General features: G+C 36.8%; 1 long non-coding RNA gene across 1 annotated transcript; it reads right to left on the minus strand.

Annotated features, from left to right (window-relative positions):
• Window positions 1-486: 486 nt before the first annotated feature.
• LOC121303268 lies at window positions 487-6526 on the minus strand. Its single transcript, XR_005947774.1, has 3 exons — window positions 6420-6526; window positions 2550-2614; window positions 487-1075 (listed from the first exon to the last, which is right to left on the minus strand). It is a non-coding gene; the product is annotated as an uncharacterized LOC121303268 (long non-coding RNA).
• Window positions 6527-8153: the final 1627 nt, after the last annotated feature.

Below are 8153 nucleotides of genomic sequence, written 5' to 3' on the forward strand. Positions count from 1 at the left end.
CCTCAAACCAGCCCTCAACAGACACAGCAGTATGGTAAGAAGCACTGTCGTTCTGTAGACGTAAGGGCCAACACCAAAGTACTTCATCAAATCCGGCAGTGCAGAACTGTCCAAAATGCCACTATAAGATAAGACATTTTTTTTTGTGTTGATATTGGATAATTCAAGTCTTTTTCAAGGCTAGTCCTGCAGTTGCAACACATGCATGACAGTGCAACTAATTGCGTTTTTATTTTTCAAAAGAAAAAAAAAACTACAAATGTATAATTTATTTAAAGGTGTTTTGTGTTGGATTGCAGTCATTTTTGTCTTTTTTAGGATCTTGTCTTTCTTTGTCTTGCTAGAATAGTCAAATGAATGTAAGAATGTAAGTGTGTGTCTACTAGACTACAGCCTACTCACTGGGTCATCTGACCTCACAAGTGTCTTCTGGGTCAAAGCATGTTACTGGCTGAAAGCATGTCAGTCAATAGGGAAAGCAGCTGATTGGTTATTGACAGGAAAGAGCAAGTGAAGGAGTGAAGACAATTTCACTCTCTAAAGGAAATCTGGAGCCAGGAGGTGTAAGATAGTCAAAAAGCTTGTCTGCCAGTTTTCTTTAGATCGGTATAGTACCCGATATCCTGTTCTGAAATACTGTAATGAGTTTTTTTTCGAAACTGCACATTAATAGATGTGCATGGCGGAGACATTTTATGGATGAATGTAGTTATTTTGTGGTGTCTTTTTTGGAGATACTGTACCTCACAGACAAGGCAATACAGACATTACAGAGGCATGACATGCGTGTCAGCAGATACTGAGCAGTATATGTGTCCCACACGGGACAGTCTTGTGTATTTCCAGTGGTTTGACCAGGAGGCTTTTCCTTGGACAAAAAACGTGAGTCCAGAGGAATCTATCTCCTGGGCAAGGAAGATGTGACCTTTTAACTGAATTATAAAGACCAAACAGGACCTTAAGCTTCTCAGCCAAGTCCGATCAGAGTGAACACTGGGCCTTGTCTTTCCTTGTAGCAAAGAGAGAATTCTATACTGCCAGCAGATGTTGAATGAATTCTTCTTAACGACAGGACCTGAAAAGTACATTAAGAATTGGATAGTAAACAATGGTAAAAAGGTATTATATCAACAGCAATAATTGAAATCTACAAGTCAGGTATTCAAGATTTTTTTTTAGACCTGAGGTGTGTGTGTATATATATATATATATATATATACTACAACATGGGAAAGATAGTTACCAAAGGTAGAAAATCTATTAATTTCCATCACAAATATGACCCCTTTCATCACAAATATGACCCCTTTCCATGCTTCTTGCTGATTTGCAGATCTTCTATGGTAACAAAGAATCAAATCAGAAAAGAATGAGCAACTATAATTTTCTCCAAAGCTTTTGCTAAATGGTTGTTGTCTTGTTAAAACAACATTGATCTATTAGGAATGATTATTAGGAATACTTATTTGCATGTTTTTTGTTTTTTTTTTTTTTTTTGCCAATCAAACAAGGTTACTAGCCAAGCAATTAAACTATGTTTACTATAAACAAAAGAAGAAAAAAAAGAAAAACAATTGCTTGGCAATACAGAGCGAAGTCCTCTGGGCTATACATTCTGCGCTATTTAAACCCGGACTCAGTGAGATGGTGATGCAAATTCTCCCTGACCTCTGCAGCAAAACAAACTTGTGCTGCAGTAAAGAGATAGCAGGAGAGGATGTACTTGCATCTGTGTTAGAGCTGGAAAAACAGTTTAGACAGGCAGGATGAAATGCTGTGCTCTACTTGGGGATAAACCTCTACTGACACATTGTGCACTGTGCACAGACAAGAATGTAAGGTCTCTTCATTCTGATTTTTCTATTGCATTTCAGTCATGTACTTAAATAATGGAACTGGTGTCCATTATAAGCAACCCTTGCCTATTCATGTTATACATTGAATGACTTTACATTGAAGAAAACCACCATGACTACCTATACAGGACCAAACATTGTGGAAAATTTAAGGTATATTAATATTAGGGTATAATTAATATTGCTCTCCTTGTTAAATGTGCATATATTTCTATGGTGAACAATTATCTATCCAGGGATAACAAGATATCAAGCAAGTGGCCTGAGTAGGGTAATGCATGCAACAAATACCCAGCAATCTCAGCATCCACACCCAATTTAGGTTTAAAAAATATAGTACATTGTATTTCGGTTTTATAAAAACCCTTTGATACCTTGTTTTTAAAACTTGTATTGCCTTGCTCTGAGACAGCAATGAACAAAATGTATTCCAGATCAGCCATATCAATCAGACACTATCTTCTCATCCAGATATTTTAGAATAGGCAGATAGCACCCAGGAAATTCACAGAACTCTGAACTCAACTAAAAGTGAAAGAAACAAAAAGAGAGTCTAATAGGAATCCCAGTCGCAAGCAGACAGCCAGCCGACACAAACGGTGCCTCTGTGCCTTACGCAAAGCTACCTTTTTAAAAATCAATAATTATTAAAAGCATAATACCACGGCTGCCAGAAAGAATGATGTGACTTACCCCACACAGTATTCAGGCTGCATCATAACCACACAGCTCTCATATTCAGCTGACGTGGATCATACCTATCAGAAGGTCAAATGATAAAAGTCAATATATGATATATTATATAACAGAAATGCAATCAGTTTCAGGTAAATCCTTGCATAAAATAGAATGCCACAAAGGACCAGAATGAGGGGCCCTACAAACTTCTGAGAACATGCTGGAAAGAGCTAGGTGAGGGTCTAGGCAGCACTCCTCAGAGTGTGTATTCTGTTCAGTTTGCTTTCTGTTTGTTTTTTTACTGTGGTTCCCGACTAAAGCGTTATAAAGGGAAGCACCCTGTATGCATTTTTAAAAGCTGTACTGAAAATATGTTTAATACATTTAGCAATAGGATAGCTGTTCCTTCAGAAAACCTAATGATACATTGGCTTTAATGATATTCAGCATTTCAGTAACTTTACAGTTAGTGTGTTTACTCAGTAAAATACATTATTAAGTGTTTTAGCTGGGGATCAATCTTTCTGTTTTCTTGACTTATTTAATGTGCAGTATTGGTGTGTATCTTTGACACCCAGTACACTAGTGATAAATGGAGCTATTCAAACAGTGCCTAATCATACACATCACATTAACATTACAATTATGCAAAAAGTCAACATACAAATATATATATATATTATATATATATATATGTGGCAGAATAGGGGGTGGAGGAAGAAAATATGTAGTACAGGAGGGTGCTGCAGGACTAAATTCCCCAGAAGGCCATGGCAGTGAGCCAGGACATGGTTCACCTGACTCTAATGAGGGACACCTGCCTGTGATTAGCAGGCTGATATTTAAACAGGCCAAAAAGATTGTTCAGGGCGAGCTGTGTGAATCCTGTCTGTATGAAGCCTGTCTGTATAAAGCATGTGAACTGTGCAGTTCTTGTGTCTGGGTCTGTGATTTTAAAGGAGCTAAGGAACCTTAGCCGTAAGGCTTTGTTACAATATTTTGGATGTTTTTTCTCCAGCACAGCACAAATGTTATAAAACCTACAAAAAAGAGGTCGTGTCGTAATATATATTGTATATATATAATAATATATATATATTATATATATATATATATATATATATTGTATCACGACACGACTCTATCTATAGATATATATTCTATCTTATCTATATCTATATATATATATATATATTATATATATATATATATATATATATATATATATATATATATATATATAACAAACTCACATATATATACGTAATATCTATACAATAATCTAGAGTCACGTTAAGATCTCCCTCTCAAGAGAGAAGAATCTGAGAAGTGCAAATCTCCCTCCGGACCAGAGCTGTGTAAGGTTCTCCCTCCTTTTCCAGAAAGGGTGCTGTGTAAGGTTGGTGGATAGAAGTTATCCATTTTAGAGAAAATGCATAGCTACGAGTTTTGCTAAACAACTCCATCGTGATCATCTGCGGGGCGGGCAGCAACTGGATAGACTGTGGCGCTGGGCTGACGCAGCTACAAGAGTACGGCCCTGGGTAGGACCCTCACAGCACAGCATGGACACGCACACACACCACCATCCCAGGATCCCCCGATACCGTCATTGGTAGAGGGGCGACTTATTATTTATTGTTTTAAATAAACACTGACTGTTTTGCAAACTTAAAAGTACATTCTGGACATTTATCATGTCACCCACACCACTTGACAAAGTGCAAAATTCTGGAAGATTTCAAATCTTTGTGCGGCTCATGCATCTTTCTGGCACTCATTTGAGGGAGTGCGGATGATGTTAACACAGCAAACTCATCAATCCCACTTCCTTTCAGATTGCATACTGCACTGCAGCAATGACAGTGTTTTCAAATGGTTGGGTAGATTTGTGGAGCAGAACTGCCATGGCTCAGGTGTTTGATTGCTGCCCTTTGTGTTTTATAACATCAGATTATTCTTTCTTAGATGGGAAGTTAAAAGCAAATGGCAGTTCAGCAAGTAGCTCAAGCAACACTTTAACATGATGTCCACTTGGACTCATCAATCTTGAATTAAAGTTAATTCTGTATTACCATGGTCCATTTTACTTTTTAAAGTGTATGATATAAATACCGGAGTTACAAAACTACAAAACTCAATTTAAAAATTCAATTTAAGTTATAGTTGCGCAGTTTATTTCTAGTTTCGTTATTATTGTTTCTCTTTTCAGAAGATGGCTCTCTGAAGTAAAAGGTTGTTCTATGTTTCTTTGAACTAGATTCTCAAAGTGTTAATGTTTGCCTTACATACAGTATGGTTTGTTCTTCTATTGTAGGTGTTCATTTTGCTTGTCTTTCTGTGCAGATTGCAGATTTGGTCATTCACAATGGTGTTTACTCTTAAAATTGACATAAATTACACAGTTCTTTGTTCCCTTGCTTTTGTGTTATTTTCACAAAAGCGTAACATATTGATAATTACGTTTAACATTGCTGATCATTTATTAATTTATTTTTAGCGTTATTGAATATTGTTAAATATTCATTATATAACAGTTCATTTTGAAACTCCAAACCAGTGCAAACTATATACAGTAAGTTTTTTTTTTTCAATGTATTTACAGGATGTTTGCCAGGAATACAAGCAATACAAAACAAAACGGATTCACTGGTACGATGGGACCAGCAAATCAGATGCTAGCAAACAAGAGCTGTTCTGCATCTGCTCTGCTTCCAGCCACGTTTAGTGAGTATGTGACTATCGTTTTCTATGATTATCGAATAATTAAAAAATGTTAACGATACGATTATCACGAATATTTGTAATCATGATATATATCGTACTATCGAAAAATCGTTTCATCCCTACTTGGGGGAGAGGTTTGGGCTCCGAGACATCGCGACGGCAGGCTGCAAAATCTTGCAAACAAAGATCAACATCTCCCTTCCCTTTCCTTTGATCATACCATGATGTTTCTTGAATATCTTCAACGCTTTTTTCTCTTTTTTGCAAAAACAACTAATGTGTCTAATTTATTTTTTTTTTCTATTTTTTATTAAAACCATTTTAAGCTTTAATGATCCCTGTCGATTCTATAAAGGTCTATAAACATGCAAGATAAACAAAGATTTTTTGACACACTTAGAAAATCATTAGAACAATCTTAATTAGGTCTGTATTGGTAACTTATTTAGAAATGTGCACACCTGAATGGGCAATGCCCTTTCTGTATAGCCCACAAAGTTGTAGCTAATCAAAAAAAAAACAATTGTGTAATATGTGATTTTTTTAGTGGCCAAATAAGGGCCCATGTTAACCATACAATGAATAATGTTTTGGCATTAAAGACACTGTCAAAATCACATAGTAAAGTGTTTAAGACTACAGCGTTAAATCTGATTTTTATACAAAAAAAAACAAGTTTATTGGATTGTACCCAAATGTAATCAAACAATTCTAGAAGACGATGCAAATTCCAGGCAGTTCACTGGAGCGTGTGACAGGCAGAGACACATGAACAGTGCAGAAGGTTCTGCATTTTGAATGAGGACACTAAACATGACAACTTGGCAGGCTAGTCAGAAAAAGATTCAAAGGTACAACTCAGTGTCCTTGCCTGCTTTATTATCAAAGCAAGATCTTTCAAGATCCCACCGACACACTCCGCACATACACACAAGCAGCCGCACACACAAAAACACCCATGGGCCTATCATTGTGTTCTGTGACCAGAGCTGCCTCCAGTCTAGCTGTGCCAGCTGTTAATGAAATCATTGTTATTCGTTGTCTATTCGAGCAGAATAAAAAAAAGCTTCAGGTGCATCATAACGCTAATACCATCTTGCTGTGATGAATGAGATGAAATGTAATATACCTGCTGCTTGGAAAATGAAAACCCCTTACTTCTAATGTGCTTCGCTTGTTCAAGCAGAGAGAGATGCTGCTTTCTTCTGCTGATTAGGTGTCCACAAAAATGGCAGTGCAGTATTGCTGGGATAAGATTACTGATATTATTTCGATCTGAGGAAGAAAGACAGCACTCATTGTAGAAGTAGAGACACATACTGCAAAATAGTTCTGCTTTACAAAATGTGACACTTAATAGGGAGGTTTCAATATAACCCCCTGGTAACTGAAACATCCTTGTGTATTTGTTATCTATGGTATCTATCTAACTATGTGTAGATTTATTTTTCTTTGCAGCCCATTGAATGGAGCATTATTATTCATCCCATTAATTGGACCAGTAGCAACCTCATACAATTAGCATGTACTGTTCTACTTGTGGTTGACATATTTTGTAACAGAAAGTGTTACAATACCTACACAATGATAACCGTGTTGTGAATGTTGTGATTTTCTACTGTACAGCAACACAGAGTTTATTTGACAAAATGGGCACATTTCTAATTTAAAGTATGTTAAACAGATACATACATGCTTTCATATAGCTGAAAAGGTTGTAATCATCCTAGTGAATCACTTACTAATTGTAATGTAGGCGGTCTCGCTGACCCATAGGAATAGGATGAGATTCCTTGATATTGTTCCATTCAGTGAGCAAGTCAGGTGTGCAGCAACTTTGATTTGCTGGGTTGAAGCCAAGTATAAGAAAATCAGTTCTGAGTGCTTTTCAGAGGAGCCGAGATTGGACAAGTGACACTTGCTCACAGATGTTAATTCCAAAGAGCCATGATTGAATAAGCCAGGGAAGGTGTGTTAATGCAAAGGGACACTGCTGTGTGGATTAGTCCACAAGCACTTCACACTGGAAACAGAATGGCATCTGCAATGGTATTTACAGGAGGTCATACTGTTAAAGGCTGCCACATCTATGATCCCACTTGAACATGTGTGATTGGCCAACCCTTATCAAAAATGCTGCCAATGTTGTTGTACTATCCTGAATATTTTGACCCCAAAGAATGTGTCTTTTTTGGGACTGTTGTAGCCAGTTTGGAGGTGGATCATCAGCTCTACGGGTTTTTTTTTTTTAAGGTAGGTTTTTCAAGTCAGTAATGTCTTTATTATTATTAGGGCTGTGCAGATACTCAAATTTCCCAAGTAATTCCCTTTAACATATGTCAAGTGGGCAGGCATTAATTAAAACATTGAGAGACCTGTAAAAAACATGTTAATTACAGAGCATTACACAGCATGCTGCTTTTCCCATCATTGCCAATCTAAGCATTATAAATCATTATAAATTCATCCCAGAATAAACTCCAGTTGTAACAACTTGTTTCAAGAATGTCCTGGATGGTCCAGTGCATACAGATACGCAGAACAGCACGAACCTGCAGGTTTATTCCTAGCTGTTACAAGCAATACATTAAATTCATCTAGAAACTCAGCAGAGCACCACAAATCCTATGATTCAATTACAACAGTTATTTTGCATTAAAAGTGACGGCTTTTAAAATCATTATGAACGTCACTATGAAAACACATTAGTCATACAGGGGTAACAATGATAAGAATAATTACATACATATGTACTGTATAATATTTTGTAGGTTTCCACATTTGTACCATTTAAAAGACAAGAAATAGAGCAGCAAATGTGGCAAACGCCAATATGGGTAAACAAGCAAACCCAGTAAAGAACCGTAGAAAGAGAGAGAGAGAGAGAGGGGG

Source organism: Polyodon spathula, chromosome 32, assembly GCF_017654505.1.
Source record: "Polyodon spathula isolate WHYD16114869_AA chromosome 32, ASM1765450v1, whole genome shotgun sequence".
NCBI lineage: Eukaryota > Metazoa > Chordata > Actinopteri > Acipenseriformes > Polyodontidae > Polyodon > Polyodon spathula.